We start from the raw sequence: 16,134 nt of genomic DNA, 5'->3' as shown, positions 1-16,134 counted from the left end.
TAAGACAATAAAGAATTTGAATTTTATCCCTGGCTATTCTTGTGGTGATTACTCTGTTGAAACAGGCTGGTCCAGAGACATCCAGAAAACCAACCAGAACACTGCAGTTCAATAATGCTAATTTAGGAAAGGTAAAAGGATTTTATTAAGCACACTAAAGCAGTTGGCAGTTGGCAGTTGGGTGTGGCTGACCTCCAAATTAAAAAATGCATGCTATTTTTATGGACAGGAATAAACAACTTCCATATAAGAACAAGATAATCCTGTTTGCTACACTGTAATATGAGAAGGAGGGATAAGTGCCACCTCAGTTCTTTCCCAATTACAGAAGCATAGGGAGATGGAATTAATGCACCTGTAGACTATAATCTCCTTTAAGCTGGCTGTGCACATACCCTAAGTATAAATGAAAATTATACATGGAGTTATTCAGGCTGAACGCCACACAGATCAATATCTCAAAAAGGTCCAAAAATATAGATAATATAGATGATATTCTACATCAGTAAATCTCCCACCCCTGCAAAGGAGTAAGGTAAGAGTATCTTTTCATATTTCTTCTTTGGGTACATGATTGTAATTTTTCAGCATTCATTTTTTATTGCTTTGTGTTCTTTTTTACATTTACATTCTTATGATCATTGTGTGTATTATTTCCTTGGCTCCACTTATTTCACTACATCAGTTCATGTAAGTCTTTCTATGCTTCTTTCTTGCTTTCCATAATAGTTGTACTAATTCACAACTCCACCAAGATTGTATTAAAGTCTCTATTATCCCACAACTCCTCCAACATTGACTATTCCCATTTTTTGTTGTCTGGGCCAATTTTAAGTATATGAAGTAAAATCTCAGGATTGTTTTAAAAACAAAAAATTGATTACAAAAACTACAAAAAATTACCATTTCTCTTATTATTGCTGATTTTGAACATTCTTTCTTACAATCCTTTACAGAATTTTTTGTTCATATTCTTTGACCAGTTGTCTATTAGGGAATAGTGCATATAGATATAGATGTGTATATATTCATGTGAATACACACAGGGATGAATAGGTATATATGTATATGTATGTATGTATATATTTCTTGGATACCAAATTCTGAGGAAATTTGATACAAAGATTTTAGAAGTGGGAAAGGATGGAAGTAGTTTATATCCTACGTCAAGTTTATGGTGTTGATGATATTTTGATATAATACTTGACTTATTCAAACTTCTGACTTTTTTACATGATGAAATATATTTCTTTTGCATCTGAAAATGACTTCAGGCCAGGTGCAATTCTACACATCAGCTACTGTTCAACCCCAGGTTACTTTATTCTTTCATTCTCAGAGTACTATAACCCAGGCAACAATACTTCGACTTTTCTATTCTTGCTCTTCAGGAAAAGAGGGATGCAGATAATTAAGTTTTGCTATTTATTGTCCCAGAATGGTAAGTGATGACAGGGGCAAAGTATGTTGGCAGAAATTTTAGCTGCAGTAAAGGAAATAAATGTTGAGTAGATCCCAGTGTAAGAGGCCCACAGTCTATAATGCCTTCTCCTACTGAAATGTAGGAAAGAGTGAAGGAGGAGATGCTGTGGGAGTGAGTTAGGGATTGGTCTTCTTGTTATTTGATGGTATTCTCTCTTTCTTAGGGTTATTATCTTGTTATAGGTAAAAATACAATTACTCTATCTATTGAGCAAATTAATTATTATTTGGGGCAGTTTTGAAAGGATAAGAGGATCTGAGAAAATGTCTGTCCATCTTTCTGGTCACATGACTTGGAAATCCAAATGGATTCTCCTATAGCACAAATATGACCAAGTCAGACATACCCACCCTCTGACCCCCTTTCCCACTGATGTGAACTCTTAATCAGTTCATCCAGCTTCCAGGGTTAGTAACCCTAATCCTGCTTTCCACTTCTGAGACTGTTTTGATAAGCATATTTTTAGACAAGTCTGGGACCTGGTCAGTCACATGGCCTCTACCTGGCTCCTCCTTGAAACCTCCCAGACCTGTCCCTAACTCCTCCCCTTTCTCCCTAGATCCTGCCCTTGATCCTCCTGTTCCCTGAGACTTTAAAGGTTCCTGCAATCAGAAGAACATTGGTCAATCATCTATGATTCTGCCTTGCTTAGTCATATTCAGTGAATCTATGAGCTATTTCATGTAATAAATGGCAAATCTTTGTTCCGTGATAAATGATCATGATTTCTTCATGAGAACCATTATGTTCTCCCACAGTCTAAAACTATGCTCTCTCAATCTCCTATACCACTTCACCACCATTCAAAGAACTCCAATGGCTCTATTGCTTCTACAATCAAATCTAAACAACTCCCTTTGGCATATAAAGCCCTTCATAACCTGACCCACTCTATCTTTCTTGATTTATTAAACACATCACTTCCATTCAGACATTCCTACTTCATACTGTTACATAAAACAAAATATCGCCTTTCTCCATGACTTTGCACAAACTGCCTCATTTCTTCCCCCTTCCCATACCTGGAATTATGCAGAGTCAACTAGTTGTGCTGAATCAGTCTGAGGGACTCCATTTTTAACCTTGTAGGAGATGGAGGTGGAAAGCATGTATCCTATCTCCCTATGATATTATAATGAGGAATTAATTGAGGTGGTATTAATCCTATTTCTTCATAGGATTTCTTCATAATTATTATACTAATTTAAATGTATAACTTTATATTGAAATTGTTTATTCCTACCTCCAAAGGCAGCACTGCATTTTGAATGCTTGCTGCCTTTGTCTTCTTTCTTGAGTTTTGATCAGGGTAAGACCCAAACCAACATTTCTTTTAACTGAATGAACTCTCTTCTTACCTTGTCTCTTGGAATTCTTAATTTCCTTCAAGACTCAGTTTTCCATCTCTTACCCCCAAGCTAGTGATTTCTCCCTTCATCTTTTACTTCATATTTGTTTTGCATGCGGTCTTTATATATACAAGTTTTGCAATGTGTCCAAAACTGAACTCTTTATTTTTCTCACAAAACCTCCCCTTTTCACGCTAACTTCTTTATTACACCAGTCACCCAGGCTTACAACCTAGACACCTTCGTCGACTCCTCATTCTCTATTACATCCCACCCCCATATCCAATATATTGCCAAAGTGTTGTCAATTTACATTCACATTTGGATTGTTTCAATAGTCTGCTTGTTGGTCTGCCTTCCTTAGTTCTCTTCCCATTCAAGTCCATATATTTATTCCATTTAGATCTCAAAGTGATCTTTCTAAATCAAAGGTCTAAATATATCAGCAACCTGATCAATAAACTCCAGTAGCTCCTTGCCACCTCTAAAACCAAATCGAAAATCATCTGATGTTCAAAGCCCTTCACAACCTAGCCATAACACACAATGAAAATAATGAGGAAATACAGAAGCTATTAAATGAAAAAATGGGAACTCTACAGGATCTATTAGCAGGATAAATCATCTGTCTATAAAAAGGCAGCATTTAATTTCATCAAAAGTAAAGGGTAAGCAAAGTTTAGAGAGATGTAGGATTCTTGGCTCAGTAAGAAGGCAGATGAAATTCAGTTTTTCACTGACAATCCAACATTCAAAAGTGTTTCTATGATGTCTTGAAGACTAATATGTTTCATATTAACTACTGCTACAATAACTACTCAGCACTGAGGCTGATTATTACATAACCAAGTATTGAGGAGATCCAGGTTTTTTTTTCTCTCTTCTTTGGAGATTTCCTCAATACTTGGTTATGTAATAACATATTATTTCATCTTTGCATAGCAAAGGCTGACTTCCCAATGCCAATAATAAACTTTTTACCAGTCTAGTTTTTCAGGTTGGTAAATTCCTTTACAAAGGACCTCTGCACCATCAAAAGGGGTTCCCCCAACTCCCTACCTTGTGCCGAATCCTAAGGGGACTTAGGGGAGTCAAACCTCTTTATGCCCTTAGAAGACTGGGTGTTCCTGAGGGTAGCAATCAACTCTGATTGATTAACAATTAATGGGAAGAATGAATATTATAATTAAGCTCCTTTGCTATGGAGCCTTTGCTATGCATAAATAGAAAGACTGAATTCCTTAGTGGCAGGGTCTGACAGAGAAGTAAAGTTTCTAGTAAAGAAATCCCGACAAAGAGGTATAAAGTCTTGTTAAGGAAATAGGTAAGAAAGATAGAGGGTAACTCTGAAAGAGAATATTATTTCAGTGGGCAGAGGATTGCTGCTATGCATGGCATGGCATGTTAGACACTCTGCAAGGATTGGGCCCCAAGTTGGCTCATTTTATAAGCCTTGGCTACAAGCTGGAGGTTGCTCTTGATGGGGGCTAGGTATAATCCCAGATGGAAAATCTTGGAATTGAATGAGTCTCTGGGCTAATTTTTTAATTTAATAGTGTCAGAATTCTCCAGCTTCAGACTCAACTGGGCCCACCTAGATAATAGAGTGAAGCTGTTTTAGTCCTTAAGGAGTTTTAGAGAGAGTTCCGGGGCTCCCCTCATCAAGCATTTTGAGTGAACTCTATGAGGGAATCTTTGGCATTCAAGAGTGCCACTGACCCCTTTTATTCATTATCCACTAACATGATTAACAAAATTATTAATTATCTAAAAAATTTTCAATTTTTTTATATATCACAACATGATCCTGAAGAGATGGACTAAACAGTTTACAATGTCCTCAACAAACCAGTATTCAACCAATGCCGAAGCCATTAAGCTCAGGTTGAAGTCAGTTCCTCTTTAGCTCAATTTCCAACTGAAGAAGAGGTATTGAATATTATTAGGCTTCTTCTGTGTGGCAAAGCACCTGATGCAGATTCCATCACAGCAGAGATCTATAAGACAAGGAGTCCACTCATACAGAAGCTGACTTAAATCTTCTGGATTATATTGTTGAGATTGGGAAGGGACCCAAAAGGTTAGGGTTCATAGATCGGTATCACAAGGTATCTCAAAAGAATTTGCAGGCTTGAACCTATATCCAAGTCAAGAGGAAAAGTTTATTGTATTTGTAATGCCAATTAAAGCAATCAAAATTCCAAACGGAATTTTAGCAAAAAACCTGGAGCAAGGAGACAAATTTATCCAGTTCATGTCATTGATATGCTAATTTTATGGCCTAGAGGAAGAACCAAGGAATGGTCTCAAGAATTTGGTTCTCATTGACCAACAGACATATATAGAACTATTCTAAGGCCAAAAGATTTGAAATCATTGACATTGTTAGAGAAATAGTCTTACAGTCACTCATGTATCTTCCCTAAAGCCTAAGGGAAGATATATTAATATATTCCTAGGCCAGAGGACTTTTATAATCATTGACAGTACAATAGCATTCTTAGATCAGAGGGCCTCAGGATCACAGATTCCAAAGTCAAAGGATTTAGAAGCACTGACAGATTTTTTAGAACAGAAGCACCTTAAGATCAGGGGATCTTAAAATTATTGCTGTCTCCCCTAGAGGCTACATTACATCAATATGATAGGTTATTGCTCCCCACCAAAAGATCAAGGATGCCTCCATTGTCCAGCTAGAGATAAAGGAAAAGGAAAATGAAGGTAAAAGAAAAAGGAACAGATTGTTCTGTGACAGTGATAGGTTGGGGAAGTCATTGCTGACAAGATTTTTTTCAGAGTCCTCCTTAATCTGCTGGCTCTTCACTAGGAAAATGGTCATCTACCCAAGAGCCATTAGGGCTTCAGAAAAGGCCAACAAATGATGAACATGGTATGTTTGCTGTCCACCAATCTCAGGAGAAATGCCAGGAACAGAACAGAAGTCTGTATATAATATTTGTCAACCTAAAGCTTCTCATACTGTCAGTTGTGGAGGTTTGTGGAAAAATTTGGCTCCTGGGGAACTTCATCAATATTGCGGGCCAGTCTCATGATGGTATACTTGTTTCTGGATAAGGAATGATAGATACTCTTATGCTTTCCCAGTCACCAGTGGAATAAAACAGAGCTGTGTGCTTTCTCCCAAGTTTTTTAGCATAAGACTTTCTGTGATGTTGTCAGATGCCTTCAATGAGGATGAAAACAAGGTCAGCTACTTCACTGAGGGTAAACTATTTAACTTGGAAAAGCTACAAGCCCAGACTAAAGTGGAAGGATAGTTACTGTGAGACTTTTTGTTCACAGATGATTATCTGCTCAGTGCAACCTCTGATGCTAAAATGCAAGAGTATGAATCCATTCTCTATGACTCGTGCTAATTTTGGCCAGACAATCAACACCAAGAAAAATAAGAGATCCTTAGCATGCCAGGTGTAAGGCTGCCATGTTTGGGATCTCTGCAAAGGGAGAACTCCAGCTTGGCTCTTTTATAATGAGAGATTTAGCTAAAGGGGCCTATAGGTGAAGTCCCAAGTTGGCTCCTCACTGGATTTCAGTGAGGGCTAGAATTTGCTTGGTGAGGGTTGGGAAACCTGAACAGATCATTAGAATGGGGGCTGGGAGAACCCGGATCTCCTATTGGAATTCAAAGGGGACTTTTGACCAGGATTTGTGAATCAAAGGTCCTAGCTTCTTGAATTGATAATGCATCAGCTAGGAGGGGCTAGGACTCAGAAAGGAATAGTTTTCTTTATTTTTTTGTTAGGGCTAGTATAACAGCCAGGAAAAGGTACTTAATAAAATAAAAAGAGTTTGCTTAAATTGTTACAAAGGAAAAGATGTGCCATTGTTTGGAGTCATTTACACTAGATCAAAGGAAATTATACCTTCTTTATCAGTCAATGAGTCAATAAGCATTTGTTAAGGGCTACAGAACTCTACAAGATAAAGATAAAGCAACTTTCTCCAGCTATTTAGGTTCTTGAATAATTTTAAAGAAACTTGGTGGTAGGGAGATAAAGGAGAAAATGGGGGAAGGAGAGATGGGGAAGGGGGAGTGAGGAAGGTATGAGGGAAGGAAGGAAGGAAGAGAGGGAGGGAGGGAGGGAGGAAGGATGTGAATCTTTAAATCAGCTTATTCTCTCTCTTTTTGAGCACATGCTAAAATGCTCATTCTGGAAACTTAGTTTCCCAGACTATCTTATTAGTTAATAATTAGTCTATGGTTAAGGTAACCATGATGTGGTCAGATTGCCTTAATAAGTATCTTATTCCTATAGTGGGAACCCAGGCTTTCCCAGACTGCTTTTATTAATATCTTCAAGGCAATCTCAGCATTCTTCCCTCCTTTATTTCCCCTTCTGGAAGAAACATATAGGTTATGCTTTCTCTATGAAAGATGTGCTTATAATGAAAATCTTTGTTAAGTTCTTTTCAAAACTAAGCCAGCTATGAAGTACTTTCTCTTTTTCTCTCCCTTCATAGTGTCTCTTCCCTTTAATAGCATCTTTCTTCTTACTATAGCTAGCTCTGGTTAGTCTGCTAAACTCCTCTATGGATTTAATATGCCAGTCAACGGCATACTTACACCTCTGTTCCTTTAATGACTTCTTTCAAATGCTTTTCCTTGCTCTCTCAAATGTATTGCATATTTACCACTCCTGGTACCTATTTTGCCTTTTCATTTTTGTCTGTAACTTATTCTCCTAATTGAAAGTATCTTTTGCATAGAAGAATTTGTCACAGGTGTATTTTGGACTAGGAATTGCTATTCTGACAAGGAAAGGAGGGAGAAAAGGAAGAAGGGAGGGAGGGAAGATAGGAAGAAGAACCCTGACAAATACAGTGCAAAACGGAGTTAAATTAAAAATCCTCTTTCAAAAACGCCTACACCTACAGGAAACCTCCCTAGATCCTCTTTAATTATAGTTGCTCCCCTCAGTTGATTACTTCCAATGTATCTTGAATATCTTGTTTATATAGTTGTTTGCATGCTGACTCCCCTCTTAGACTGTCAAATCTTTGAGAACAGGAACTGTCTTACTTTTTTTTATGTCCCCAGAGCTCAGCACAATCTTCATACATAACAGACAATTGGGACTCCCCTTTAGAATTAGAAATTCCTTGAGGACAGGTCTCAATTTGTTCTGATAGCTAGCACAGTATCTGGTGATGGGGTGAAATATGTTGTACCAAGAAAAACAATGAATGAGACTTGGTAAAATTTCAAGTGGAATTTATTTGCTGGTGGCTGCAAGGGACATAGCAAGACCCAAATTAAGCAGCCCCAAAACCAGCTGGAGGCAAGGGTTTATAAAAGCTAAAACCACATGCTGGAGGGTGTTAATTGCATAAGCAGGAAGATACAGAAGCACACATCAGTAGTTATAACCTTATAGAGAGCAGGAGAGTACCAAGAACAAGGGCATAGAATGGGGTACTCTGACCATAGAGCACAAGGATGATGCATTCTGCTTAATCAAAATGCTTGGGTAAGCAGAGGGATGGGGCAAGCAGGAGCTAGTACAACAAATAGACTTCAACTAAATACTATTGTTATGCCCTGAATTGTCATGCCCTGACTAAAATTATTACAGCCCCCCTTTTCCTCACCATTAGGACTGGGAGAATTAAGTCAGAAAAGAAGCCTTGAAATACCATTGAGTCATAAAACTCTAGGTGCCTTATTTCAATCCTTGCTGGGATAATTCCCCTCCTTTTGAGTATTGTCCCTCACCTCACTGTCTCCAGTTCTCGACCTTCTTATCTTGACCCTTATCCCGTCAGGACTAAATTATGATCCTTTTTTGGAATTAAGGATTGTTTGCTCACTCAGTGTCTTTCATTCCCCATATCTGATTCTATTTGAAAATCCTAGTTAGCTACAAAAGCTTCCTGCTTCAGTCGCTTAGGGTCAAATGATTTTTGAACATGAGTTCTATTTGGTTGGCTAACCTAAACTCTCTAAAGATTAAAAACCAAACTCTGTCTTGCCTCAGTTACTCTGGCATTACATTTGGAGGCCCCAGCAAGATATGAGACCTGAGAACAAGATTAGAGATTAGAGAATAACAAGCTTCGGCTGAGAGCCTTGAGTCAGCTGGTCCTGGACACTTTTAGGGAAGACGGCCTCTAGTTTCTTCCAGAATCCCACACAAAGACTAGGTCCAGCCCAGCAAGAATTTACCATCAATGTTTCTATTTCAGCTGCAGTGGAGAAACTGGTTTGAAACTCTCCAGAGGTGAGTTTTCTGTTCTGTTTGGGTGCTAAGCATATTGGGTCCCAAGATACATTTGGGCTGACAGAACCATACAACTCTGGGAAATGCCAGTGGTACGCCACATAGCACTACTTGGTTCTCGGTGCTTTGGGGCACAAATTTGGATGCCTTTTTAAGCACAACTTTGTCTGGGTGGCATTGGGCAAAAATCCGGGTGCCTGTTAGAACAAATCTGATGCCATTAGGCACAATTTGGTTCTGGGTATTTTCTTGTATAAAACGTAGTAAAATATATCTGGGCACTTTCTGTGAATGCAGGGAATGCACCTGATCTGATCCCTCCAGTTCTACACTGGAGTTTGGAAGCCTAGTTAATCTTTTGAAAATACTAAGTTTGGGTTTCTGTGAGGGAGAGATTGTCAACCTGAAAACGGCACTCCTGAGATATCAGGAATTTGCCCCCAGTTTGTATTTGTTAAATGTTGTGTCTGTGCAGTCTGTGTTTGTGATTTGTCTGTCTGTTGTGTTGATTTAAGGAGTTCTGTTAAGTTTTAAAAACAACAATTGAGGAATTTGGCAATTGGTCATTTTGAGATTGCAAAGGTGCTTAGCATAAAATGCTTTATGAGTGTTAATTTCTTTACTGAATTTAATTGTAATCTGTTGGCACTAATTTTGAAGAAAAAAAAACAGAGAAAGCTTGGCTGTTTTTTAAATCTGGCAGAAAAGCAGTCTTTTCGAAAACCTGTTAGCAGAAAAAAAAAAAAAAAAAAAAGCCAATATCTGATTGTCTGATTATCTGAATCAATCAGGTTGCACCTCTGAATGGGGGAGGTAAGAGAGAGAACACAAGCTGATGTCAATTGCTTTAAAGGAAAAAAAAAAAAAAAAAAAAACTCTGGCAAAGGAATAGCCTCTTTATCTAGTCAAACTTCTGAGCCTGTTCAGACTTCTGAGAACCAGTTTTTTAAAAAGAGAGAAAAAAAAATAACCAAATGGTAATTCAGCTTGTCTGCATCGTTTAATTGGAATTTAGGGAAATTTACTTTAGTGGGGAAAAAAGGATATGACTTATTGGTCTATTGAATTTGGGGGGCTTAGTTTTTATTTATCTGATTCTGTTTGAAAACCCTAGTAAGTTATAAAAGTTCCCTGCTCCACTAGCTCAGGGTTGAAGGATTTTTGGACATGAGGTCAGCTAACCTAAACTCTTCACATTAAAACCAATCTCTGTCTTGCTTCAGTTTCTCTGGCATTACATTACATATGTACCTGACTGTAACCTAGTATCTAGGTGGGCCCCAATGAGGAACGAGTTGACCTTGTAGAATTATCTTGTACAGAAAGAGTTATATTATACTGAAGGCCACTGTTACTTTATATAATTTGAGGTTTAATTACAGATGTCAATTCCTGAGGCTATCTTGAAAAAAAAAAAACAGGATGTCCAAGACCAGCAGTTGATTTACTCATTTACACAATTACATAGTTAGCATACCTTTTTTAGGATCTTTTCCCCTTTGATAGTTAGGAACTTTGCCTTCTGTCTGAGCATCACAGTATAGCTTTGCCCTTTGACCTGGAGATGGTTTGAGCCTGTGAATTCATTTGAGATGATTTCCCACCTTTGTGACTTCTTGTACCTCATTGACAAGGGAAACTGAGGCTGGAGACCCTAAAGTCACTTTCCACATTATCCTGACCCAGAAGTCAGGCCAACCCCCACCTCTGTTAAGTACCACTAATTTACCTTTCTATAGAGTTCAGCTGACATTACCTAAGTTTTCTATAGAGCTGAACTAAAGCTAAGTACCCCTACTTAACTTTCAATAGAACTGAATTCACCTCCACTTAAGTACCTTAAGTACCTCCACTTAAGCTCTATACAATTTGAACTATCACTAATCAAACTTTCTATAGCCTTGCTGAAGCCTATTCAAACCCAAAAGCTCTATATTATCTCAAATCAAATATACTAGGGTGGGAAGAATGGGCAGGTGGGCAGAACTGACAGAACTCTAATTCCATCAGAGAGTTCTGCTCCATTTGAGATCTCTTGATGATTTATAATAAACTTTTACTTCTACTTTTACTTATAATTTAGTAAATTCTTTTACTTCACCCGCGCCTTGTCTCATCAAAAGCCTGGAGAAAAATCCCCAACATCATCATCTAATACTTAGCAGAGATTAAATATTTCCCAATTGATTTCTAGGACTATTAGTTCTCAGACTCCTACATACACATCCCCTCCCCCCCAAGTAATTTTGTACTTAGTTAACATGTGAGAACTCATGAGGATTTAGTTTCCACAGAGTTATGAAAATTAAACTAGAGAAATAAAGAGAAATGAAACTTAAATAAGGACAGTTAAGTTGAAAGGTAAGAAATGGAGGATAGGATATGGAACAAGGAAACAAAACTAAGTAAAATGTAATCAGGGTTGACGGTCTCAGACTTTCAGAGATTGTAAAATGAAATCAGAAGTAGGGATTTAAAATAAGAAAATACATTATAAAACATAATTAGAGGTGGAGATTTAGATCTGAGGAGAAATAGACTTCGGATAACAGGGGATCAGCCAATAGGGAATAAGGGGAAGGTCCGAATTTCATACAAATAAGGTAAATGACAATGGTTGTACCCAGGGATAGAGATTCACACTTATGGGGGGGGGATGGGATGAGGGATTTCTTCCAGATTGGTTGTGGCTTCTGAGGTACTCAGTATAATAGGGTTATCAGGGGTCGGATTTGTTTTCAAGATCACTCAGTAGAAAGCAGAAAAGTTTTTTATCACGAGATAAGAAAGAGAAAGCTAGCTGGAGGTAGGAGGGCTAAAGAAGTAGTAAAGATGCACAGCTTTTATACAAGAGATTAAGACTACATCACAAGTAAGAGATCATTGAGAAGGGGGGGGGGAGGCATCTAATTGTTGCTATTTGGAGATATTGGAATGGAAGTATTGGGAACATGCAGGCTTTTGATGAGACAAGGCGGGGTGAAGTAAAAGAATTTACTAAATTATAAGTAAAAGTAGAAGTAAAAGTTTATTATAAATCATCAAGAGATCTCAAATGGAGCAGAACTCTCTGATGGAATTAGAGTTCTGTCAGTTCTGCCCACCTGCCCATTCTTCCCACCCTTGCATATATGATTTGAGACAATATAGAGCTTTTGGGTTTGAATAGGCTTCTGCAAGGCTATAGAAAGTTTGATTAGTGATAGTTCAAATTGTATAGAGCTTAAGTGGAGGTACTTAACGTGAATTCAGTTCTATTGAAAGTTAGTAGGGGTACTTAGCTTTAGTTCAGCTCTATAGAAAACTTGGGTAGTGTCAGCAGAACTCTATAGAAAGGTAAATTAGTGGTACTTAACAGAGGTGGGGTTGGGCTGACTTCTAGGTCAGGACAACATGAAAGTGACTCTTTTTAGGGTCTCCAGCCTCAGTTTCCCTACTCAGATTCCCCGTCAGATTGTTTGTTTTGCTGAAATCACCCGATTTCTAGGAAACAGAAAATCAGGCCTTCAGGCTTAATCAAGCAGATAGTGGTCTAAATATCGATAGATAAATGTCAAATACTGATACATGTCATCAGCTCAGCTTAAGTAAATGTGTTTATAGCTGGCCAAGGCTCAAGTAAATATGGGCCTGCACATATTATATGTCATAGGGGAAACACAGAAATAATGAAAATAAAATACAGAAAAAGAATTTATACATTCCTGTAAATTCTTCACCTTATCTCTCTATTCCACACACAGATCTAATGGAGTTATTTCTCACAAACATGAATTTATTAAATATGCATAGGAGACACTGTGCTAAGTGCTGAGGATACAAAGAGAGACAAAAACAATCCCTGCCTTCAAGAAGCTAACATTCTAAAGGAGACAACATATAGACAACTGTGTCTATACAAGTTATATACAAGGTAAATGGGAGATAATCTCAGGAGGAAAGCATTAGCGACAGCAGGGACCAAACTTCTAGCAAAAGGTAGTCATAATCTCAAAATAAACGATCAGAGTCACAAAAGTTACATAATCAAGGGCTGTTAACGGTGAAAAACACTAACAATCCCACAAGGTGATAACCCAACTGTTAATTCTGAAAAATAAATAAAACCAAAGAGATAACAGTAGTCATAAGAAAAAGTTTTCTTTAATACTTTGGAGCAGGGAAACTCGACACATGTGCCTGCAGAAGGCTAAACCTTGATATGTATGCCTGTGACTAGAAAAGAATCAATAATGAGGTAGAGCAAAAATGATGAGGCACAACAGGAACGGTGAGGTAAGGTTGCCTAGAGACAAAAATTCTATTTGCAGCCGGGCTTCATGCCTGAGCTGGTGAGAAAAATCACTTCTGTGATTTCGTTGCAGCAGAGTTCATCATATGAGCCCAAAGGATTGTTGTCATGCTAAGCACAGTTTTCTTGCTGGGCCTTAGGAAAACAAGGTGATCAATAATAAAAAAGAAAGGATAGAAAAGAGAAGAGTGATTTTGGCATAGAAATCCTGGTACTTTGTGGAATTTAGGAGAAAGAACACTGTCTACTGAGAGGGGAGGCTAGTATTGTGGGGCACTATACAATAAAATACAAGTCTCAATTTTTTTGTCCTGAACAGTTTTCATTTATGATTTCTTGAAATATGGTTCTGAAAAAAAAATAGTTTCTTAAAAAGCCCATCATGTTTCAAATGGAATTACTTGACTACCTTTGAAACTTAAATCACTCTGGTTTTCACTGAATGGCCAATAATAGCCCCCAGTCCAAGCCTTCGTGGCTCATTGTTTAGATTTTGATTGCTTAGAATAAGTATAAATAGCAATTTTTTCTGTTCTGGGTTGAAATTCTTCGAGTCTTCCTTTCTGATTAATAATTTTATGATCCTAAATAGGGCCATCTTTGTCTCAATTCTTATCTAACTCTCAATCTTTGAATGGGCATTGCCTCAGACAAACTGAGACGTGAAAAAAACCTTAATTTATAAATTTATAAAACTAAGGTTACTCACTAAGGCTATCATTACTCATTTTGACTTCTGTGATTCTGGAGATTATGATTGACTTTGCAAAGCTTACTTAAATCCAATTCACAACAATGGTACTTGTGATACCATTGGTCCTCTTCTAGAACGAAGGAAATCCTAGAACAGGAAATCTGTTTTCATACTAATGAGGGTTGGGGTCCCTTTTAAGAACAAGGTAAAAGCTATGAGAGAGACGTTTCTAGAAATCTTGAAAAGAGTCCCCAAATCTCTCCACTGTACCCCAAGAAGGGGACAGGATGGGAGCATTAAATGGCAGGTTAAGCCACATGGGAGAGGTTGGAAAAGAGAGGATGGGGGAAGGGAGAGAGGTTATCTTACCCAGTGCTTCTCAGGTGGAGAAGGTGAAGGCTCACGCAGTTGGGTAGAGACACATCTCCAAGTTCGCCCCGATCCATTGATCGTCTCCTCGTGGCTACAGCCTGACCATTAAGGTGGAGTGTGAGAGGGGCTCAAACACAGATATCTCCCCCAGTAGAGATCAAGGAGACTGCTGGCCTGGGACCAGAGAGGGTTGGCCACGTGGTGGGGGAGGGGTGAAGAAGAGATACTCTCCCCAGTGTCTCTGGCCTGAGGGCAGGCTTTTCTGGCGAGATAAAGGGATTAGAATTTGCTTTGGCTCTAGAAGTGGCCTCTAGAGACAGAGTGAGATGGAAAGAGAAGTAGTCTCCACTGGAGACTTTGCTCGCACCCTAAACCTGGCCTGGGTGCCCTATGTTTTAGAGATAGAGTGAGACGAGAGTAGGAACACAGATATTCTTCACAGAAGCTGCTCGAAACTGCTAAGGACAAAAATTGGTTCTGAGAGACCTGAAAAGGTTAAGGTTAGTTTTCGGGGTCCCCGTGAGGGCCACCAACTAATGAGGGAAAGAAAAGGGGAACCCCATTTCTCGGCACATAGATAATCCCATGAGGCGCAGTGTCCCCTGTAAAATGAATTTATAGGCCCGAAAACCTAGATTGCTAAATAAAAGGTTTATTGTAGAAATTTGGAAGTAAAGCTCAGTTAGAAAGACGCCAGGGCCAGAGGTGGCTGTTGGTGGGCAGGGACCCTTACATGGCTAGAAGGACACTATGTGTTGGCTGGGAGGGCTCCTGCAATGAGGGTGTTCCAGCTTGTTTCTTTTATACCTAGAAGATGATGGGCGGTACCCAGTTCTGGTGAGGGCTGGGGGAAGCTGAGCTGAGAGTGGGGGGGCCGGGCCGGATATTCAAAGGGTGCCTTTGACCTGGATTTGTGAATCAAGGTCAGTCATGGGTTGGGCAATTAGGAATCTTAAAGGGACCCCAACCCTCATCAATACCACCAATGGAGAAAACATGAGAAAGGGTATAGTGCTAGAAGCCTGAAAAGGTAACATAGGTTCAGGTTTTAAAGTGCTTGAAAAACCAGAGGATTTTGTATTTATTCCTAGAGATGGTAATTTAAGTTTATGATTAAGGGGATAAAATGGTTAGCCCTGAACTTTAGGAAGAGTAATATGACAGTGGAAAAAATGCACTGATGAAGAGAGATTTGAGGCAGAGAGACCATTGCAAATTTACAAGCATAAAGTGGTGCAGGCCTGCCTCAAGGCAGTGACTGTGTGAAAAAAAGGAGATATATCCAAGAAATATTAAGGAGAAATCAGCCGAACTTTGCAACAAATTGGAATTGGATAGTAGGGAGTGATCTGAGGTTGGGGGTGAGAGTGAGGAGTCAGTGATGTTAGTTTCAATCTTAGTTAAGGGCACAGTAGTCTCCTCTACCCTATCAGATATGTTAGGAAGAGGAAAGAATTTGAGAAGTAAGAATTTCAGGTCTAGACACGTTAAATTTAAAATATTTATTGGACATCCAGTTCCAGACAATCAATAAACAACACATACATATACATATTTGTTTGTGCACATATGTATATATACACATATCTATATAAACCTATGTATATATGTATGCATACAAATACATACACTAATATGTTTATAGATGACAGTTTCTCAGATGGATTATAAGCTCCTTGGGAGAGGGAAATTTTTATTTTTGTCAA

At 38.5% G+C, this 16,134-nt stretch overlaps 1 long non-coding RNA gene across 1 annotated transcript; it reads left to right on the top strand.

Moving 5' to 3' along the window:
• Positions 1-298: 298 nt before the first annotated feature.
• LOC141556614 (uncharacterized) lies at positions 299-12,963 on the top strand. The gene is made up of 3 exons (XR_012486581.1): positions 299-535; positions 9,037-9,071; positions 12,815-12,963. It is a non-coding gene; the product is annotated as an uncharacterized LOC141556614 (long non-coding RNA).
• Positions 12,964-16,134: the final 3,171 nt, after the last annotated feature.

This window comes from Sminthopsis crassicaudata, chromosome 2 (assembly GCF_048593235.1).
Source record: "Sminthopsis crassicaudata isolate SCR6 chromosome 2, ASM4859323v1, whole genome shotgun sequence".
NCBI classification, from domain to species: Eukaryota; Metazoa; Chordata; class Mammalia; order Dasyuromorphia; family Dasyuridae; genus Sminthopsis; species Sminthopsis crassicaudata.
Note: the sequence above shows the minus strand (reverse complement) of the source record. Positions and strands in the feature narration are given on the sequence as shown.